We start from the raw sequence: 23,252 nt of genomic DNA, 5'->3' as shown, positions 1-23,252 counted from the left end.
ATCTCTGCAGACACTTGGCCCAATGTTTATTGGATGAGCCTGGACATCAATTACCAATTCATGTCTTTGTTTATCATTTAGTGTATCAAATGGCAAATATAAACATAAAACATGTAGATAGCAGAGCCCAAAATAGCTTAAACAGAGTCAACTTAAATTTCTCAAATTTTTTGACCAAGACCCATAATCAGTGATGGAGGGAGTATTCAGGTCCAAGTTAAAGCCCCGTTTTCAAAACCTTATGTAAGTAAAAGTATGAAAGTTTTATATATTCTATAAGATCATCATATGTTTTTATTTTGTATTATTATTTGGTTTCTGTTCTGTAAGAACCACATATCTCCAACAAAGTCATCAAGTGCAGGAAAAACTGCATTTTTCAGCAAATCTACGTGTTTTAAAAAAAAAAAAATAGTTTATTTAACTTAAAATCTTTCTCAATTTATAAAGGAACATCATAGGATATACATGTTGGTTTTCACGGGACAGGAAGGGTATGAAAAACGGTAATCCTAAAAGTAACTCGTACTTTAAGCTGTCAAACAAATGCAGTGGAGGAAAAAAGTACAATATTTGCTTTTGATATTTAGTGGAGAAGTATAAAGTTGCATAAAATGGCAAGATGTCAAATTTTTACTTAAGTACAGTACTTAAGTAAATATCCTTAGTTAAATTCCACCTTTAGCCTTAATTCTCCTCTTTTTGCCAGTTCTCCACCAGTGTGTTAAACAGATTTCCATTCAAATATCCAAGCCAAGGGTGAGATAAGCCTAATGACATCACTTGCTGCCTCCAGAAGCGCAGAACATATTGTTATGTAACTCTTTTCACAGGTTCTCTCCATGACTTGTAAACTGATCTTCAGGTGCACAATATATGGCATGCCCCTCTTTATGTTTGAATAAATTACGGTGCCTTTGAAGAGGTTAAGAAGGATATTTTTTATCAAAAAAAAAAATTTTTTTACCTTTGTTCTGAAAAACATTAGAACATTTTCTGTAAATGAGTTTGTTTTTTAGGTCAGGATAGTTGAGATTGATGAGCTAAAACGTTCCCTGAGAAGACAAGTTGGAGCTGGATGTCAGTGTTTGCTTTCAGCCCATGCAGAACTGATGGCTCATTTTTATGTATTTCCAATTGTGCCTCGTGTTTTTCTTGTTCTTTTTAGTGATTAGCACTGACTTCTCTCTTTTGTCACTCAGTGCATCAGGGTGCAAAGTACATGTTGACAAATACGGCACCATTGCACATAGTGACACATGACCACCGGTGAAAATGCTTTAACACAATTTAAAATGACAATGATGAGCCTCGTCTCGCACAACTCCCATGATCCTGTTTGGAAATTCCTCTTTGACTCTCAACAAGAAACTGTACTGAGTTAAGTTTCCTTTTCTCAGTGTGTGTCACTTTGCTTTTTTCAGATAGCTTTGTGTCCAATGCGTCTCCTCTGCAGCCCTCTCAAAACTTATCCAATCTGACGCTGCAAAATTCTGCAGGATGGCCACAAAAATAGCCCTTTAAGACGCTGTTAATGTATGACTGTTCCACAATCACACTGTCAGTGCTCCTTGCCCTTGGCCGAAACCTTTATGTCTGGAACAACCTCACTCGCGCTCCCCACTTCCCTGCGAGCATCTGATGTTGCTTGTGGAGGTTGCAGAGTTTGAATAGCGCTATATAAGGGAAACCATTCTTTGTTTATTAGTTAAGGGAGAGTACCTGGGAGTGCTGCCAGGCTTCTCAGAGTAGAGAACGGCGAGAGAAAGAAGATGAAACACCACTCAAACAGAGTGTACTCTGCTATGTGGAGCTGTAAACATTGGTCCTTTTTTTTTTTTTTTTTTTTTTTTTAAAAGGGGTGATAGGATTGTGGCAGCTGGCTTGCATTACATGTGGAAAGCTTAGTATTAATCAAGTGGCTGAAAATAGCCTTTCATTTGTTCATTGGGCTATGGGCAGGGCAGGACAATGCAGCTGGCCATAAGGATACAGTGGATACATTAGCTACCTCCCGATGCCTTGTGGTCGTTATCAGAGATATGAGAAGAGGGAGAGAGTCCATCTGCCTGCAGAAGTCCACTCTTCTTGACCTAACAGCTTTGCATTTTTTACCAGAGAAAACTGCAAACAAGACCTGCCAAAGAAACATTTTAGTTTAGATTTAAAGATTTTCTGATACTCTACTACTTGACATGGGTAAGAAACTAAGCTAATAGAACCTTACAGCTTCTCCATTCATTTAAGATGGCTGCTGGTTAGGTTAGGTTCGGTAGTTACTTTATTAATCTCCGAGGGGAATTTTTTTTCGCTACAGCAGCATACAGAAGCAACAAGATAATAATAGAACAGTAGAAAAGCAATAAAATAGCAGTAAAATTATAAAATATAAAATGCACAGTATATACAGTGTATACAGTACAGTATATATCTATATATATTATATACAAACAACCAAAAAACACAGTCAACAGTATTATTTTGCCAGAGGTGAGTTATTGTACAGTCTTATTGCGGTCGGCAGGAATGATCTCCTGTATCTGTCCTTGTGACAGCGGAGCTGGAGGAATCTTTTGGAGAAAGTGCTCCGCTGTCCCTGCAGCAGGTGGTGGAGAGGGTGGTCAGGATTATCCAATGTGGACAATAGTTTGTTCAGCGTCCTCCTCTCCACCACCTTTTCCAGACTATCCAGATTGTAGCCGATGATGGAGCCGGCCTTCTTAACCAGTTTGTTAAGTCTGTTGGTGTCACCGGCTCCAATGGTGCATACTGTTGTGCAGTGGTTATTGCAGGTGACTATCTGTGTGGCTGGAGATGCTTTAATTTATGACCCCACAGCTCTTTTAACATGTAAATATATCTGAAGTCCCCACTTTTAGATATCTGTGAAAAACACATTAAATCAAGTCATCAACAAGGCTTACTGCAGGTTTACTGTTGCCGTTAGGTTGGCGGAAGCCAGTCGTGGAGGTGGTGCTAAGTCATAAGTTGCAGTGCTCCGATTTGGTTGTCAGCTTTGTATAATCATTGCTGCACAGTTTGCCTCTGAATACACTCTACATGAACTGCATGTGGTTTCACCTTCAACTTGTTGGTGTTTTTCTTTGTGTAGGATTAATGAAAAGTACGGGATCTGATGCTTCATAAGCAGCGTGTGCTTATTTTCTCCAGGCAATTGTTTGCAAACAGTGGCATAATCACTTCTATTCCTCGTTTGAATTTGATTGAGATAATCCAGTGTCAGTATTTTCTGCTTTGCCAATTTAAAATAAGATTGCTTGTGGTAATCTTCTGAGTCCAAAGTTTGTGCGCCCAGTGTTTCATATCGACGTGTCTGTGGGGAGCTTGTTCTCCAGCTGGCAAAGAGACAAATGCTGCATTGTCAGATTCCTCTATTTAGATGGACTCAGGCATTTTGTCTTTTGGAGACGGGGTAGAATGCCGGCCTTGTCCTCAGTCGGGTTACTTATCTCCCTAGTGCAGAGCACGCCCTCAGGGAAATTACTTGTGGGGGCATCTCCACCCACCCCTTCAACTGTTTGGCAACATGATTGAATGATGTCTCCCCATTTTAGGACCGACTTCCCTCTTTGGTACTTATACGGTTCAAGTCCGGCATCTTCTCAATTAGCTACAAGATTATTTGTGTTTGTAAGGCTGGCAGGAAAACCCCAGGTGGGAATTTGTTGCTGGCCGCTGTTAAGGGAGTGCTCATGCAGAGACACAGTCTGGATTTTGAATTGGCAACAGGCACTGCTAGGATGGTGGATTTAAAAGCCAGTTACAAGTGGCAGATGGGAAAAGGGATTTTTAGTTTTTGATCTGTTTTCCCGGATGTCAAGTGCAGCTTGTTCCCTGATTGGAGTTTTGCTAACTGTGCTGCCAAGCACTTTGCCTTCATGCAGCTGTGGGAGCACGTGAACACTCCTGAGCAACCTGGCATCCCTGTGTGCTTCGGACTGCCGAGCATTCCTCAGCCGTCCCTCACCCTGCAGGGCTTTATTAAGGCAGGCTGTGTTTACCTGAAGCAGACACACACTCATGCCTCTGTTTTTATGGGAGGGGATTGGCATGCGGTGCTTGTGTTATAGTGATAATATGGAGAGGCACATATAGATATATAGATCTAGATATTAAAAGAATAGTTTGACATTTTGGGAAATATACTTTCTGGCCAAGAATATGTTTACAGTCAAGACATTTTAGCTGATGATTCATTTGTATCCACTTGTATAGAAAACCTGACCGCACCTCACGCATGTCAATCAATCCAGACACACCCTCAAACAGAACTCTTTCTGAGCCCTAATAACTAATTAATTATCAAATTGTTTTCAGAAGGACCAAAATACTGATCACAAGGACTCAATGACAGCATATTGACTAGTGGAAAAAAAAAAAATCACTGACTTTGTATTTCTTTAAAGAAGTCGAATGGGAGACCCTGGAGCCAGAGTGTTTTTGGAGTCAGCTCCTAGTGGCCCTCGATGGCATTGCACTTAAAGGCACTTCTCTGTTGGCTTTGCTTTTCAGACCTGGAACCTATGTCCATTTTTACACACAGTCTGTTGGGATAATATTGCTTGTCTGGCACTGTCAAGACAGAAAAAAAAAATCAACTTACTGGCAACTCTAAATTTGCCTAAATAACAAACTGTAGGTTTGTTCAATTTAAAGTTAAAGAGAATGTTAAAACAACAAGTTAGGGACTTGTAGTCAGTGTATGTGCTGGAAGTATCTTTTAACCAGACACAGTGTGCTAAATTATGCTGCTGTCTCTTTCATGAGATGACAGTGGTTTGGATATTCTAACATAACACTCAACAAGAAACCACAGATAAGTGTATGGTTTTCACATGCCAAAGCATTCATCTATAACCATCATGGTAGGAAAGTATGTCGCTTAAATACAGAGCGCAGCTCTCTGAAATACTGTTTGTTGTCATATTTATCCGGCACCTTTGGTATTAATTAGTGTCAATGTCCTCCTTTTTAGAAAATACTTTTATATACGTAAATACATTTTTCCTGCAGTGATCCCCTCATTCTGCAGCATGCATTGAATTCATACTGCCGGTCGCCTCCTTCCCTCCTGTCTCTGCCTTTGGTGCTGTTGTGGTATTCCTACTGAAAGATAAGCTGTCCTGGAATCAGCCCCAGTTTGCTGACCTAGCAGGAAACAGTAGCAGCCCCACACCCCCATCTGCACCACCGCCCCCAAACCTCAGCTCAGTCGCTTTCCCTCTTTATCTCATCTTTTCTTTCTCTGCCAGCCGAATCTACCCTCCTCCTAATTTCTCTCACCCCTATCTTTGTTTCACCACCCCATCTATTCGCTCCTCAACCCACTTGGCTAGCAAGCATGTCAACACGTCGGCTGCAACTCAGTCCCAGGAGTGAAATGACAGGTTTGGCGTGCTGGGCTCTAAATCAGCTCACACATCTGGTAAATGGATCAAGTGTGGTGTATAGATGGATAGTCATACTGCCTGGGTGACATTTAGAATTTATTTTCATTGTGTTTGTCTGATAGACTCCTCATGCATAATTCTCAATGACTGGAAATGGGTCACCAGACCTTAATTTAGCTGGAGGTTAGTATTACTGTCACTTTATAATACACAGCTGATACGTAGTTCATATGCTGCTAGAATTATAGGGTTACTACAAAGTCAAAGGAGCAAAATGGAATTTAAGAGGATTTTCACTCAATCCATACTTGCATGCGTTCACACTTTAAATGTTTGGAAAGCTGTCACCTGCATTTTATGCCATTTGTTCTTCTCTACTACACTTTGGTACATTAGATTATTAGACTATGAGATAGTGACACAGATAACGTATCATGTGTCCTGACATGTGTAGTTTAGCCTATAAACCATTTTTTTAAGATATTAAAATGGCTGACAAAGACCTAATTCCACAAGGAACTTTTCCATTTTTGGAAAGTGTGTTAGGTTGCATGATACAAGGATAAAATCTGAGTAAGGATGAGTCCGATTGGAACCAGAATCATTGCTGTCATGTGTAGGCTATAAAAGATATATAGGAATTTACAGAAATATACTGATTTCAGACACATAAACTAACATTAATGTGTGAACATGTTTTGCAGCTGCACAAATTTCTCTTTCTCTCTAACATCAAAGGTCATAACGTTTTAAGTTCTCCGTCTTCATACGATGGGATCTTTAAACATCTTGTGTGCCATCTGACTCCCCAAACAATGCACACTATCTAATGTGTATGAGGTGAATGGGGAGAGGCTCCTGCCTGCTCCTAACAATAGAACTGACAAGCAACGGGGCCAGGCTTTCACTTTGCAGACAGCAGGGTAAAACTGGGCTCGGAGTAGCCTGATTGTTCAGCCACAATAGGCAGTCACAGCCCTGTAAGGCAGTTTACCTCCCATGTCATGTATTTCTCCTCCTTCAGTGTCCCTGGGCCTCTGAACAGCCACCAGCCTGCTTTTTAATTGGTTTTCCTGCCTGTACATCAGCTTACCTGCCTCAAATTGTTATCATATCAACTTGGCCGGGAATTGCAATGGACTGTTTTTAATGGGGCTTTATAGGAAAGTGTCACACCAAGAGAGGTACTCATCCATTTAGAAAACCTTAAATGCAAAAGCAGCTAATGGAAAAGATAAGGGATGGCAGAGCAGTGCTTAAACTAATTAGAATGTATGTCAATCCATATGGCTCTTGACTGTATTGGGTTTTGAAGGCCAAAGCTACAGTAGCAGACCGTTAAATGTCTGCTCGCAGCTGTCCACCCAATGAGCGGATTAGAGGACTCCCATATCTGTACGGCTAAGATGCAAAAGAAGATTAGGTCGGCAGCTCATGAAGAGTGTTGGTCCATCCTAATCTGCAGGACTGCCAGACTGACACACAGCTTTTTGAACTTGGCTTTGATGATATATTGTAGCTTGTAAATAGTGTGCTCACTTCAGTGGCTGCCTTCAGTGGCTCCTTTTTATAGGGCGTTTGTTAGGATGAGTTTAAGGGCGCGCACACTGGCTTTCCCAATATGTACCAACCAGCATGAGAGGCGACCCAGTATGAACTATAATGTGCCAAACATTTTTTTTTTTTACTGCTGGTGTTTCTCTAAAGCGACTTGTGCAACATTCCCACTACATGTGATGCGACATTTGTTCTTGTAGCTCAGCTGTTTTCCCCTACATTAAACATCAATACCACACATTGACTCAAGTTAACAAATCTTTAGATTACCCTGACAATGATTTAAGCCATTTGTCTCCAGCTTTTCAAATGTTTGTGGTGCCAGCTGGAATATTAAAACTAAACTACTGGTTACAGTATGGTTTGAATGTTCAACTCCAGGTGTTTGTAGAGGTACATGCAAAGTGACCAGGAGGTGTAACCAGAGCACAGTATCCATCATACCCTCCCATGGAGTTGGATTCGATTCAAGCTGCTCTGCTATGCCACGACTGCTTGGCAGCTGGTATCTCCAGGACGAAGGCCAAAACTTTCAACTCTGAAACTCAGTGGACTTCTATGGAGACCTGTTTCAAGATAGATGGGGGAAATGGGACAAAAGGTGAAACAATATGAACTCGTACGTTATATAATTTTTGTATGGTGGTTGAAGAGGAAGAATCCTGCTGGTGTGACCTGCCTTTCAGGGTCAAACATTTTAAGAGAATTCACAAGGGCTGCTTTACTTGTAATGATGGATGGTGGTTAATGAGTAACTGAAGAGAAATGGGTGGTGACTGACAACAAGTCAGTGCTGTTCGTAATGGTTTCTAAAGGATGTTAATGTATTCTAAAGATGTGCTTCATGACATTATAAAGACTTTCAACAGTTCATGTATTGTTTTTATGATCAGTAAATTTAAATCTCATCCACAATTGTAACGTTTCATATTGTCTTTTTGTTACAGTTTGATTGTCAGGGAACGATATGCTTTTGTCACTTATTTTTATTGTTCGTTGGCTGCTCAGAGAATGGGAAGCAGGGCAGAGTTGCCATCGGGAACATGCGAAAGGGAAATTGTAAGCCATTTTCCTTGGTCTATTAACGTAGAATGTAGCCCTTAAAGCAATCACTTGAAATGTAATGGCAATCTTTTTTAAGGGTATAAAGAATAGCTCAGATAATCCCCCTGACTTCCAGTTTTAATGTTGCCTATTGTCTTGGACTCATTGCCAGTTTGCCTTTTCTCTTACTGAATTTGAGCTTTCAGGGTCTATGCCTACGCCTGAATTTCATAAGTTTGAGATGTGATAGTAATCTGCCAAGACTGATATCTTTCTTACCGAACGGCTGGGCTGATGTTACGTTCTAATGGCGATTGACTGCAGATGCCACAAAACCTTAAAACATTTTTTTTTTTGTTAACTGCTTTATGAAACTCTTGTCTCACAGAAGTTTACACTCTTCAGCCAAAGACCAATAGGACACACAGTCACATGGACACTCACACAGGGGCCTCTCACGAGTTTAAGAGAACAACAACCTAAGTGTAAACCACATGTAAATCACAAATGTAAACACATTGTTGCTTCCCTGCTCCCACCCCCCACTTGGCTGGATGAGTTTAATTCCATTCATGGACCTGGGAGTCGGCCTGAGCAGGGATGAGGGTCTGTGTAATTGAATTTGTTGGCATGCCCCCCGACCCACCGCACCCACCCCCCAACACTCTGGAAAGGCAGGACTAATCACTGAGAATCTCTGCCCTCCCAAGAGAGGGTTGAATGGTTTCCTTGTATAGAAGAGAGATGAGAGGGGCTCTGTCATCTGTGTGTGTGTGTGTGTGTGTGTGTGTGTGTGTGTGTGTGTGTGTGTGTGTGTGTGTGTGTGTGTGTGTGTGTGTGTGTGTGTGTGTGTGTACCTATTTTTGTGTGTAAATGTGGCTGTGTGGTGTTTGGTTTCCAGAGATTGTCTATACCTAGACCAGATTAAATGGTGTGTCCGGACACCGGGCTCTTGACCCCCTAACTTCTGCCGGGGAGGCTACGTAATGGTAATGTGCGTGTGTGTGTGTGTTTGCGCACGCCCACCCACATGTGATGCAGAGCAACAGCTGTTCCCCAGATGTCCTCAACTCCCCCAAAAAGGGGCAAAAAAAAAAAGAAAAAAAAGCCCAGACTGAAAAGAGTACAGATGAGGCCCTGGATCTTTCCATTTTTCTTTATTTGTTTGGGAAATTAGGCATTAATCAATATCAAGGACATAGACAAAAAATTTCCCTTCGGGGATTAATAAAGTATATACCTACCTACCTACCTACCTACCTACCTACCTACCATAGTCTGACATTATTTGATTTAATATATCTCATTACAATTATGTGATATTCTATATTATTGAGTCGAGAGCTGAAATTATTTGTGTATTTGTTGATTAATGAACTTATTTAGAGTTGTTGATTTTGCAGTCATCTTGTGGTGCTTTTCAGCTCCACCAGCAGAACAGAGCTGGTTATATTAAAACTGAAGCGAATAAAAGCACTAAATATCTATAATAGTTGCTTCAAAAATGTGGATGCTTTTTTTTTTCTTTTGAGTACAGCCTTCCACTTCTTGATTCAAGTTGAGATCATTTGCAGCAAAACTCAGTTCCTGACAGCGTGATTTGCAAAAATTCTTTATTTATCACATAGAAACAGCAAGAATACATGATTTGTGTTGATACAGTTGGAGGCATTATTGTTATTGGGAGCGGTGCACTGCTGGGTTCTTCCTTGGTCTGTGACATTACTGAGGTTGTTTCTGGTATTTGCACCGCTAGGTTTCATTATATTCTTCACATAGGTGGGAGGAAACACGAATATTTGCTAACTTTATTTTATTCACTCTTTATATTTTGCATATTTGCCAGCTGTGCTGCTCATTAATGATAAGTGTTGCATGGTTTCATCCCTTTCCTAACTTGATTTCTCTGCAGGTCTAATTTTTCTAGAGGCTAATAAGCTCTAGATGATGACTGCAGTTCCAGACAGGTGGCTCCCAATGAGAGGGCAGTGGGCAAGGAGTCCCTCACCACACCCCCTCCATCGCATTTATCAAACCCAGATCCCATGGACCCATTTAGCTAATTGCATATCAAGGTCTGCCATTTATCCATGACAATGCTGGAAGACACCAGACAATTAGTTAGTGGGCTTCAGTCAATCTGTGCTGCAAGGCTGAGCTGTGATGTTTGCCATGATTTAGGACTTCCAGTCCCCTGCTACACACAGCTAGAAAGCAGCAGCTTCATCCTCGAGTATGTTTTCTTGTCAGTGTTGCTTCTCAAAATTCACCCCGCTTCTCTGTAAGAGCTGAATTTTTCGGTCCTTTCTGTGGTTTAGAGGAGTTATTTGTGGAACAAAGGGTCACTCTGCCTTTGAATTACAGGGACTGTTAGGTTGCAGCGTTAGGTTTCATTGATTCAGTGTAATGGAGCCGTTGGAGAGGAGCTTTGCTGATGTTGTGGGGGAAATGACTGGATTCTCCTTGATGCTACAGTTTAATGCCCCAAGGACGTGCCTTCAGAGACAGTCATGTCCCAGCTGAACGACTGCACTGGGCCAGTTGTCTAACTTTTTGGATGGATTTTGGATGATAACAAGCTTCATTGTACTTGAAAAGGGAATAAATATTTGGCCTAGGTTAATAAGATTCAGGATTTTCCTCGTCAGTTTGAAACTTGAAGACAATTGCAATTTGCAGTTTCTTTTGCTGTCATGTTGGACAGTTAAGTCATAAAGTTAACACATACATTGTCATATTCAATGGACATTTTAGTTTTTTTTGTCGGCAGGACTAAGAATAATGAGTTTTAAACTATTCCTTTAAGAGAATGAAGTCTGTATACTGAAGTCGTTTGTGCAACCCTCTAAAGAATTTGGGGAAAATGTGGATGGGAATGAGCAATGCTTCCCCTCACTGAACAGCTGCCATTGATCTTTGAGGTGGCCTACAGCAAGGAACTTAGCACCCAACCCCCATTCGTTTTAGTGGAGCTGCTCGGCAACAACTGTGTGTGCAATAAATCAGGTTGTATAATTAATTCTAATATCTTAATTTTCTTGATAGATACAATTTGTATTGATGTGCTCCTGTCACGAGCACCCTCACTCATACACACGTCTTCCCTAAATGATACGAGTTGCAACTTTGACCTGTGTCTAATCCAGCTGTGTTGATAGTGTTTGATGTTCAGACATCATGGTGAGCTGTTTCATAAAGCCTCATTTTTGGGGCTGGGGCAAAGTGTTTCCCAGGCACCATATTGTCTGACCCGTCCCCACTCTGTTCTCCTCTGCACTCTGTGATTAATGAAACTGCAGGATGGACGAAACAATGAAGTCCCGAGTGGCATATTGTGGCTCCGAAGTTTGCCAGGGGCAATGTGCCCCACCTCTGGAAACCCCAGGGGGGTACCGGAGGAGTTTCCCCACTCTTCAAGTTTTCAGCAGAGCGAAGTTACTTTTTTAAGCACATAGCTCCTTCTTGTGTCTGTGGTGACCCTCAGGTTGTGTTTCCTAAACTGAGCATGTTTGATTTTGCTCAAAGCAATCCCCCTCAGGCTCCGAAGAGGAAAAATTACAGGAATGCAAATGTCTCTTAACTTGTGTGAGATAAGGTTTCTGTCTCCTCGGGCATGTTTTGTTAAATTCGTCAGCTCACATTTATATTGTCCTCGAGGCATTTTCAGCTCTTTCCAGTGATTCCTTTCCTATTTTGCTGTTGTTTGATCTGTGAGAAAGTTTCTCTCTCACGTTGTGAAGTGGGTTTAATATGAAGCCCCGTTAATTGGCACCTTAACAACCCCGTATTATCACAGAGTATAAACAGACCGCAGTTTCGGTAATATTTCCAGTATAACACTGTGCTTTAAATGTTGAAGTAAGTCTGGATCACACACCTTGTTACTTTTCCAGTTTGACGAGTCCAATTCCTTTCTATTATCTTTTTATTTAAAGTCAAATTCACACATCATAGTCAGTTTTCAGGTCTTAAGTAGTGCTGTTGCATATGTGGAAAAAGTTGTATAAAGCCTGTCAGTTTACAACTGTGGAGTTAATCTCTGTTAGAGGCTAATGAAGGCTACATTAGCGACTAGTAGCATAACTGATTGAAATCTCCAAAACTGTTGGCGGTCAAGTTGAAATGTGGGTAATGTGGACAGCAGATTTTGTGAAAGGAGAAAAACTCTCAGCGAAATACTGGCGAATGCCCTGAAAACTGAATTAAATGAAAAATAGCACGGCAACAGGATGTGCCCGAGTGTCACTTTGATCCTTTTTTCATTGGATTGCTCTTTTTATTTTTTAAAAGATAGTTATTGTTGTGATGTATCATTTCAGTAGAACTTGAAAAGCGAGTCATTGTGTGAATCATATGCTTCCCCGTAAGAAACTGCTTCCCAGTAAAACCTTTTCCAATGCCCTGCCAAATATGTCAACAAGTCACAATGACACTCGAGGGACTGGTTGTTGTTTTTAGGTGCCCGAGCAAAAGCCAGTGGGGCTCTGAGGGAGTGGATGAGTAAGCACTGGAGATTGTTAGCAGCACTGAACCGTCTTTGCTTTCATCAGAATGCAGCTGTTTTGTCTTCTAACTAGAGCTGCAACGATTAGTCGAATAATTAGTTAGTTGATCGACTGAAACATAATCACCGCATATCTTTATAATTGAGTAATCTTTTTGAGTTTGTTTTTTTTAATGAAAAATGCCAGAACTCTCAGATTCCAGCTTCTTAAATGTGAATATTTTCTGGTTCCTTTAGTCCTCCATGATAACAAACTGAATATCTTCTGGTTGTGTACTATTGTTTGGGACAAAACCACCGTGCACAGTGGGCTTTGTAAAACACTGGTTGACATTTCTTTGACCATTTTCTGACATTTTGAAGACAAAAAAAAATGAATTGATCAATCCAGAAACTAATCGACAGATTCAATGATAATGAAAATAATCATTAGTTTGTTCTTTGCGCTTGGATTTATTAATTGATGGATTAAGCTGTCTTTGTCCTCTTTTTGTACAAATTATGCAGAATCCTTATCACATATTCACCTGTGTGTGAAAACAACTCACTTCACCGGTGTATAGGTTTGCATGGCTGATGAATTACTGCACAGTCCTCTTGAGTGTTTGTGAGAATCTGAGTGTTGGTGTAACTGCAGTGCGTGCAGAGCCTCCCGAGGGAGACGGGACAGGCAAGAAGCGAGAGCCTGCAGTGTGCTGCTTTTCCCTCCGATGATCCACCTTTAGAGTGTCTCTAACTTGTCCCCCATCAGTCGTCGAGCCTGTCAGTGGAACGGCTGCAGCTCGTGTCATTAACTCTGGCTAAGGGCACTGTACTGCACCACTTGGACAGGTGTAATAATCCACACTGCCTGTTGTGAAATATTCTAGTTGTTCTGCTGCAGATTATGTTGGTCTAAAACATTTGGGAACTTTAACTACAGCAAAATACCACATATACTAAAGAGAGTGCACATGATGACAACGTGTTTTGTAGCTAAATATTGTTTCTACTGCATACTACATAAAAGGGACTGTCTCTCTTTAGTGAGTATATAGAATGAAAATTTGGAGACGTGGTTATTATTCTGCTTAGGACTGAATGATTCAAATAAAAATCACAATAGCCATTTAGGCTATAACAAATATTAACAACATCCTAAGCATTGCCTGCTTATTTAACCAGGTGAAGCGAGTTAATGTTATAGCTTCTAAAGTTGACCAGACTACAAAATGAAACTCTTGGTTTATTTTGCTCTTTTCAATCATCAAAGTTGGTTTACTTACGAAAGAAACACCACTTTATATCCGTGTGATGTTTGAAAAGATAGTTTACTGTGTTTTTTTGCCTTTCAAAAGGACCACAGGCCAGCGGGTCTGTTAGAACAAGCTGGCCTTACATCATTTGATGACAGCTGGCTAGCAGCTCATTAGTGGAACAATTTAAAATAGGCAGACAGTTGAAACTTTATTTAACTGTTCTTTGTAAAACAATAAATTTGGTCAGCGCCTCTTCATCATCATAATGAACAGAAACATTTTAACTTGAGGCGTGTTGACATGAAGTGGCTAATTTGAAAAAGGCTCTGCTCCTATCACTACCCGTTGCTCGCTGTTGCTTGGATAATATCATTCAATGAAACCGTCACTGCTGTTTATTTGTCGTGTTGCCGTCTAGCTGACACAACACTGTGTGGTTGGAGCAGGTTTGTGTTTTACGGTGAACCATTGGGTGTTTTTGAAAGCTGCCTTACCAGGACTGCAGCAGATTTAGCCGGCATTATGATCATCCAGCAAACGATGCTGTTCCAGACTCTTTTTCAAAATCTCTGGGTACAGTTAATATTTGCACCACATGTTCGAACTGTGTAGAATCTACCCATTATTAAAGTGGAGACTTGACTGATAATGTTTCGGTGTACATTTGACACATCATGTGACATGGATGCTAACTTAAGCATATTTTATGTGTAGAACTATTTCTTCTCCGATGTAAGCATAATAGGATATTTCACTGTTTAATAATGCATGATTCTGCTGTGCTGTATGTTCCCATCTGCTTAGAAACACATTTTCATTAGTGCAGAGCTCTGGTGTCATGCAGGCTAAGTGATGTTTTTGCAGCTCTTCGTTTTTTTTGGCATTGAAAATATTCTTTTAATTGAACTGGGACGTTTTCTGGTTTTGATGGACATGCTTGTTAAAGTTGCATGTATCTCCTTAACCAGATCTAGTTTTACCCTTCTTTTCTGAAAGGAAAGCTCATAATTATTTTGCATATCTTAATTATACTTTGCCTTGAGTGTTTTATCCTTATGTTGCCAAATATGGCATAGCCTATTACAAATACCTAAAAATACAATGCTGAGCATTTGTTCCTGCATTTTTATGGAGCATGAACTCTCTTGCTATCTGATCCATTTCTTCCATTTGTACAGAGGAAAAATTGTAATTATATTTGTCTGTAAAGTTAAGCTATATGCGTCACTACTGTTCATTTGTCTCATTAATGTCCCATTTGTTTTTCAGCTGTGAAGATCAGCAGAGATCCAAGGCTGCATTTTCCTCAGTAATAAGGTAGGAGAGGCTGTAGAGGAGGCATACAGTGACAGAATGGCTCTCAAGTCATCTGTTTGAACTGTGGCTGGAGTGTCTTTGCAGCCACAGACATTACAGCTGGCGTACAGCACCACTTAAGCATGAAAGAGAAAGTAACTGAAAATGTGGGATTTAACTTTTCATTAAATTGAATTAAAATATGAAATCACACATTTGATTAACTGTAATAGACACATTGCACTTTGACTTCATGTTGTAGAGGTAACGCCTTGTGCTGACGCAGACTCTGAACTGATGAAATAATCTAATTTGCCAGCACTTACTCTTGTAGTGATGCTGTATTACGAAGTTCCACCTTAATAGAAATTCACATATCAATGTTCATGGCTGTTTACGTATTACGTATGGCGGCTGCTGTAAGCTACACTTGATATGTACTAGCTTCTATCAGTGTTGGTGTACAGTTACATGTTACTGCTCTGTCATGTGCTACATGTTTGACCTTGCGAGCCTCTTTAGGATAAGGAGTAGTTCCCAGCTGCCATGGAGCCATATGGAAGCATACTGTGAAGACAGAGTTTTAGTTTTTGTCCTGCAGGCTCTGTAGTCTGTCACAGTTCTCCTGTATTTTCTCGCATTTATATTTTGATGTTTTGTCCTTTTGCTTTCTTTTTTTTAGTTTTTATGAGTCATTCCCCTCACTTACACAATCAGAGCAATTCACTGAAAGCTTTCTATTAGACCAATGTCATGTCACTTCACCTGTATAACTCCCTCTAAAGCATCAGGTCCAGCAGCTGAAGCTAAATCAGCTACTTTCATTTAATTTGTGCTTACCTTACAAAGGAGAAACGTGTGTAACAGCTGCTTTAACGCCGCTTGCCAGGTACACTTATACAATTCGCATGTGACCTCTTTTGTGGACACAAAAGATGATATTAATTCCTTTTAGGTGACCAATAGAAGCCAATAAAATATGCAATAAATTGAATGTGTGTGTGGCTGTATTCACGCCTCCCTGACAGCATACAATAATGTAACGTTCCAAGTTGACTCAATGCGCTGCTTTCAGAGGGCAATTAACTGGCAGCATCTGGTGCCCAGCTTCTCTGTAACCATGCTCCACTCCACAAATCAGTTTACAGTTGCTGTGTATTTTAGTTTTCCAGCAATTAATGAGCTCTGATGTTGATTTGTCTCATGCCATGCTTCAACAAACAGCCAGATCTCAGTATAATATGATGTGCTTTGAGTCTAAGGCTTAAAAATAATAAGGCTACAGGTTTAAAAAGTGACTTTTGGAAGTAGTAACATAATCCTCTGGTTCGTCCCTCTGTTTGTCTGCTGAGAAGTGATCTGTTTCCCCTTTAGTTCTGCCCGGTGTTTAGCACGGCTGAAAGGCACAAACAAATCAGTGTCTTGCAGAATGTTTTAGCCCAAACATTTGTGTTTTCATGTAACATATAACATGGCATAAAATTCCATAAAACAAAAAGGGTTTTCCCATTCATAATTTTTTTTTTTTTTTTTTTTACTTTTGAAAAGGGTGGTGTGCTTTTATTTTAATGTGATGGAATATACTTTAAGCTGCCAGAAAGAGGGGGCATAACTTGTGACAACAAACTGAAGATTTGAGTGTTTCAGGCTTAACTTTTCCTTCACAGTGAAAGCCTGTTTATACAGTTTCTGTCATGGCTATTCTCAACTAGTGTGATTCCAGACAGCCTCCACCAGCTGTTCACTGTCAAGTCTGTTGACATGTTAAACTGTTTGCTCATAGCTGATAGTATAGTTTGAGTTCAGTTTATCAAACTGCAAAACTATATTTATAAATATAAATATTTTGGTTTTAAAAGCATCCTCAGCAAAAAAAAAAAAAAAAGTTCTTGAAAAACACGTTTTGTCTTTAGGCATTTCTATATTTCATACTGGTAGTCAATCTTTGAAAGGTCTCACATCTTCCACCTTTCCTTTTTTACGTTGCTTTTTTTTTTTTTTTTTTTTCATCAATCTATAATATGCATTGGGAGCACATTTTTAAGAAGCTTGTTTTAGTTTTTATTTACCACTTTAAGTCACTAGATGGGCAGAGCAGCAGTCTCACCAAGCAGCAGATCAGATTTCCATAATCTATTCATTTTGGAGGAATTCAGTTCCACTTACATAGACTGAAGAACCTCCATTTTCTTAGTTTATAAATGAGCAAAAGTTCTGCTATTGATCTGCGACAACACTAATTCAGTTATTTACTAACTGTCATCTGTTGCAGACATGATGTAACTGCATTTGTTCAGCCAAATGGGATAAAACAGTTATCTAGTTATGGCGAGTGTAATTACTATGCGAGGAGGTTTATTACTTTTTAAACATCCCAACTTTTCCACATGATACAGCCTTCAGTGGATGTACTCATTAGTGTTGTACTGTCAGCCACTCTCTTGCCAACAAGATCCAATTAATTGTAAAGGCCTTTAAGTGCTACTAAACAGCCTTGCCATGTTCTTTTTATTCCCGGAGAGAGGAATGTCTGTCTGCTGAAGAGGTTCATTTTCAGCCGGACCAATCTCATGCTTGGAGTGTATTCCTCTTTGGGCACCCACTCAGGATCGACTCAGCAAAAATCCACACTGCACGCAGATTCAATCTGAGAAGATTGTGTTCAGTGTAACATATTGAATATTTTTGTATTATATTATATAGTCTTGTATATTGCACTCTTAAAATGCCTGAAATCCACTCTACACGGAGTTATTTGTAAAGATATTTAAATTCCAGGTATATTATAAAATTGTTGTACAGTACCATGCACTGCATCTGTGTCAGTGCATCATATACTTTGCAGCTACAGTTGACACAGACTTTACGCACTGTGGTGACTGTAAAGGCAAATGGTCACATCTGACTATGACCAGATGTTGTGGAATTATTGAGTCAGAGCCACATCACTTAGCAGCAGCTCCAAGTGTTCCCTGGATCAGCAGTGCTGTGCTCTACTCGGTAAGGAAAGAGGCGATGTCACACTCAGCGGAGCAGAAACCTACCTGTTCGATGCTATAAGGTTTTCCTCATTATTTTCTTTTCTTAGGAAGTTGCCTCTGAGCTTGAAGGAAGGAGTGTTATATGCGGGAACAACCCATGATTCCTGGGTATGGTGGTGCCTTTTTTTTTTTTAGTGCAGGTTGTAGTTGGAACTGAAATGTCAGTGATATCAAGTGAGCCTCCGGGCGGTGATGTGACTAGTCATTCTGTTTGCCAGCTCCCTGTTTTTTAAGAGAGTTGGTCTCTGTGGCTCTTAATAGCCTCAGGAAAAGACTTGCTCCATCTTACCCCGACTCTTCCACGCTATCACTGCATTCTTTCCATTGCCAGACATTTTACTGGTAAGCGGTGGGTCATGCCTTCCGGTGGGGGTGACTAAGGCCATCGCCACAGCAGCTGACTGGCACCATTGCAGTCAATCACCTGTTTTTTCCAGGCAGAGTGGCCAGGCCATTAGGAGGGTTTTGTAATCCCAACTGCACCACTGCCAAATGGAACAACCCTCGTTGTCCTGAACCTCATCAACCTCCTGGGCATTCAAATCTAGGCGGCTACTATGTGTCTCCCCCCTTGGATCTTTTTTTCTGTCCTCAGATGATGCTTGTCTTTATATGTGTGTAGTCTCAGGATTTATTGAAACAGGCTGATGTCTGGCCCTCATATTCTTATGAGGTTGTTATAGAATTTTAATACTGTTTAACAGATTTAACCACTTATACCCCCCCCCCCCCCAAAAAAATAAAATAAAAAAAATAATCTAAAATGTTGCATGTATAACAATGTTGTTGTTGCTGGCCTTCAATGTTGATCTCGCAAATGTAGCCGCTGATGTACAGTATATTGGTGTGGTAGTGGTCAAACCACAGTCATTTCTTTTATACCTGTAGTCACATTATCATCTTTCTTCATCATACATCAATGCCAATACGGTAGTTTGAGTCAGCGCTGGTAAAGTAATGACATAACTATTAAAATGAAAGGCCCAAATTTGTTTTTGTTAGTAAATGCGATTTGCCCATTCACTATTCAAGTCAGAGATCTATTTATACTGCAGAAGGCCATTGAACCATAATTGAGAAAATGGATGAATTCTTAATCTGACAGCCAGAATCGTCCCTTCGCTTTAATTAAACCAGACAGTCCCACAAGAAACACAAATCCACCCAATAACTTTTAAAAGCAGACTAATGCGCAGAGATTATGTGAACCTTTAGCACATGGCAGGGTTTATTGATTCACCATCTCCTTATGATTTGCCCATGCAACTTGAGGGTTTAGGAGTGTTTATGTGTCGTGGCTACAGATGACCAGTTGTCTTGACCAGAGATAACCTCACAGGGAAACTTTTGCTCCTTACTTAAAAATCTTAATCTCATGCTCACAGCAGTGGTTGGTGTGAAGCAGTGCTGGGAGAAGTAATGACATATTTCGGATAACTATCAATACCACAATGTAGACTCCAAGCCAAAGTCCTATTCATAAATTTACATGACCAAACATTTACCTAAGGTTCGTTAAGAGGCAGAATTTACTGGTCCAGTCAGACCAAGTAGGGCCGTGACATGTAAAAGCCTTGTGTGTGTTTATCTGAGCAATTTATTGCGATTTATTGCTTTAGAATTTTATCTGTATTTTTAAGAAGAACATTGTGTTATTTCTTTTCTCAAAAGCTGCACCATCTTGCTTTAAACAATCAAACATAGGAATAGTTTTTACAGTTTATGCTATAGGGTATTTTAATTATATAATGATGTATACAATTTAAAAAACTTATGTGTTTAACTGTGTCATAAAAATGTATTTCTCTGAGATGTTACAAAATAGCAGCAAACAATGAAAATACTCAAAGTACAAATACAGATAGAAAGGATGATTTATAGACCAACTTTCTGTATTGTTTCCTGTAATAGATCTTAACAAGCTGCAGAGCCGTTTGATGAAATCGATGTGTTTAGAACCAAACTAACGCTGTCACAGGAGATGGGGAGTGAAACGTAGGATGTGCAAGTGCACATTCATGCACAGAGATCAGATCACTTCTGCCTGTCTCCTCTGAACCTACACTGCAGGGGAGCACTGACATGAATGTGGAGTGAGTCACAATTTTGCTGAAGATCTAACTGGCAGGGTGGTCTGCGCTTGCTCTGGGGACTCCTGCACTTGTATGTCACTGACTGATGTTGCTCAGCTTTCCTGCAAAGTGTTCAGAGAGCTTGGTGGAATTAGAGGAAGTGGTGCTCTGCATTACATTGTGTGAGAGAAAGAACTCTGGAGACAACTGAGGGATCCTTGTATTCACGTTGTCCTCTGCGTGGTCTGTATTTTCAGTCCGAGTTGCAGGAAAATTTGACCTTTTTCTACTGAGTGCTCATTATTAATCTATTATGTGATTTTACTCCTGCAATAGGCAGAACTGACTTGATTTTTATTTATTACAGGACCAGTAGTTTCATCGTTTACACACGTCCTATTAACAGTACTTAAGAGAGGGTAAAGAAGGAACATCAGCATTGAATGGCATCTGGGAGTTTTATGAAAGGTGGACCATCCGTGTGCTTTCTGGTTGTGTGTTTGAAGTAGTCATGCTGCTGTGACAGGAAAAGGTTCTCGGAGCTGATTGCGGGTTTCTTGGAAAGTATATATCCGAGTTGATATCTGTGTGCATGTCCTGTGCTACACAGAGAGCCTGCTCTGAGGGTGATGTGGCTGCAGTGTCTTTGCACAGTGGGGGCATGATGTTTTGAATTTCAATTATAGCCAGAGGCAACAAGTAACAGCCAGTTTGGAACAAGTAAAATGGACAGGAGTGATGTTGTTAATCGCAGTATGTGTGTGGGAAAAATTGCACATGCACAGGTATTCACACTTAGTGTTGCTCATGCTGTCTAGACAGACAAGTTGCTTTGATGCTTATCACATTTGGAGTTTGAATAGAAGTTTTGTTTGTCAAAGTGGTTTGATTAGTCAGTTTCATATTTTATGAAGGCATGTAGGTCCCTTTCTCATGGCAATGAAGAAATTGATTCATTTATTTATCTATTGATTATTTAACTAACTGTTTTATTCCTTCATCTGAGACAGCAGATCTGATGAATAATTTTATGGACTGATTGTATTTAAAAGCCGCCTCAAGAGCTGCTTCATTCAGCTTTCACGAGCTGCCAATCCAAACTAAAGTATTTGATTAGTCAATAGTGAAACTTTTATGTCTCATCACGGTCTCAATACAGCTTCGGCTGCTTTAACTGTGGACGAACCGCAGATATATTAAATAACAGACATCAGTTGAACTCCGGTGTTTTCTCATTTCCATGCCTCATAAAACAGATCTGATATTACTCAGACCACAACGGAGCCTCCGTAACCATGGCAACCTGTATTTTGAACACATCCTGGAGTAGCAATAGTCATAGTTATTGGCTAAATCCATATTCTAAATAGAAAACAAAAACCATGCCTTTTTAAGGGAATGCTGTAATGTGGGAGTATGTGAAGGTTGTAATACACGATTAACTCAAGTGTGTAGTCATACATAGCTTCCCTTGTTTTCAAGTAGTCATCTAAGTTAATATCTGTATGACAAACTGTGCCAAAGGAGGGGGGTGACTGCGGTTTGGCCTCATATTTCAAATGGATTCAAATTGATTCCCCCCTCCTAGTTAAGAGGTTGAATTGATTCATGTCCACTCCTTCTCATGATTTTCATGCCTGGAAACATTCATCTAAGCTTGAACAGTTTTCCCATTAATTTCTGTTCGCTTTATGAGGACAATGAAAAAACAACAACCCCACAACAAACAAGGTAATGACAATAAATGATCATGTTTACTGTGTGACTCTACACTATATTATATTGTAGGAGGCATTACCAGCAAGCTTTGTGTTGGATTTGTCTCTCCTCCGCTCTCTGCATGAAACTTGACACCAGAATTGGCGCTGCTGCCAACAGAAATGCATCACCTGCCTGCATCTACTATTTGCCAAGCTTGCTCACACTCACATACACATGCACACACATGTGCACATGCAAAAACGCAGGCAGACAAAAGACTTTGTAGTTTATGTCACTCAGGAGGTATGCTGTCTGTCACCTGATTCCACCACCAACCAGGTGGATAATTAAGCAAACAGGCATCATGTCTCACATGCAGCTTTCATTTCACCTCGAGGAGTGTGTAGCTGTGCCGGTTTGGATATCTTGCATGTCTTTGTGTTCATGTGGCCATGAAGAAGAGCAATTAAACGCTGGGTGTTTCAGTTTTTTTTTTTGTCTCTGGCATATAAATGAAACTATAAATTCAATCTGTCTCAATATTTGTCATACAGTAAAACAAACAACGGGTACTTTGGTTTGTCATCAGGTACATTAAACTTTAAATCTATGGTCCACTCTGGTCCCATGCCATGTTAAAAAAAGAAAGAAAAAGAAAATGGACACGTTTGTGGACACATCTTCAAAGCCCTGCCTCTCCCTCAGTAAAACTCACTTGTATGCATTTATCAAAATTGTCTCTGTTGTTGAAAAAGGCAATAACTTAGGGCTGTCCTTCATTTACAATGATGTTGGCTAACATTCTAAAATGACTTCAAAACAATTCAAACGAGTGTATACTCTACACAGATGGTTTTTAGGATGCTTTGTAAAGTGTTCCAGGTGGTTAAAGCATAGAAACTAAAAACAGATCTTCCAAATTCAGTACAGACCGAGTTGGATATGGTCCAGAGCAACAGTCCATGGAAGTGATAGAAGATGGCAGCTGTCCAACAAAGGGCTACGAAGATAAACGGATATATACGCTATGCCCATCATGTCTTTCAGGCTGAAAAGACCATTCACCTTTACAAAATAAGGTCAAAACCTTACAATATGAAACCTAACAATTTCCCCTTGAGCAGCATTTAGCCACAGTAGGGAGGAAGAACTCCCTTTTCACAGGAAGAAACCTCCCACATAACCAGACTCAGAGGTGGGTGGCCATCTGCCTTGATTAGTTAGGGTGAGGGGAAAACAGAGGAAGAAACGATGAGTATTCAGAAACGGCAAAGAATAAACACTGGGCAGGTTGGTGGGACCAATAACTGCAGATAAAAAAAAAAAAATGCAGCTCTGGAGCCACAGATAGCTGCAGAGGAATACAGGGAGGAAGACGGAGAGGACAA

At 40.3% G+C, this 23,252-nt stretch overlaps 1 protein-coding gene across 5 annotated transcripts in view; it reads left to right on the top strand.

Annotated features, from left to right (window-relative positions):
• Positions 1-23,252, top strand: part of tln2a (talin 2a) — a 94,090-nt gene that overhangs the window by 7,357 nt on the left and 63,481 nt on the right. For 4 of the 5 annotated variants that reach the window (XM_069690548.1, XM_069690549.1, XM_069690552.1 and 1 more), the window contains exon 2: positions 15,024-15,071. The exons of the other annotated variant lie outside the window; for it this stretch is intronic. The gene's annotated coding sequence lies outside the window, so the exon portion shown is untranslated. The remainder of the gene's footprint in view (positions 1-15,023; positions 15,072-23,252) is intronic. 5 annotated transcript variants of the gene reach the window in all.

The sequence above is a fragment of the Brachyistius frenatus genome, unplaced genomic scaffold, assembly GCF_029030835.1.
Source record: "Brachyistius frenatus isolate BFR_SWC_R1_liver_20210118 unplaced genomic scaffold, ASM2903083v1 Contig_9, whole genome shotgun sequence".
Classification (NCBI taxonomy): Eukaryota; Metazoa; Chordata; class Actinopteri; family Embiotocidae; genus Brachyistius; species Brachyistius frenatus.
Note: the sequence above shows the minus strand (reverse complement) of the source record. Positions and strands in the feature narration are given on the sequence as shown.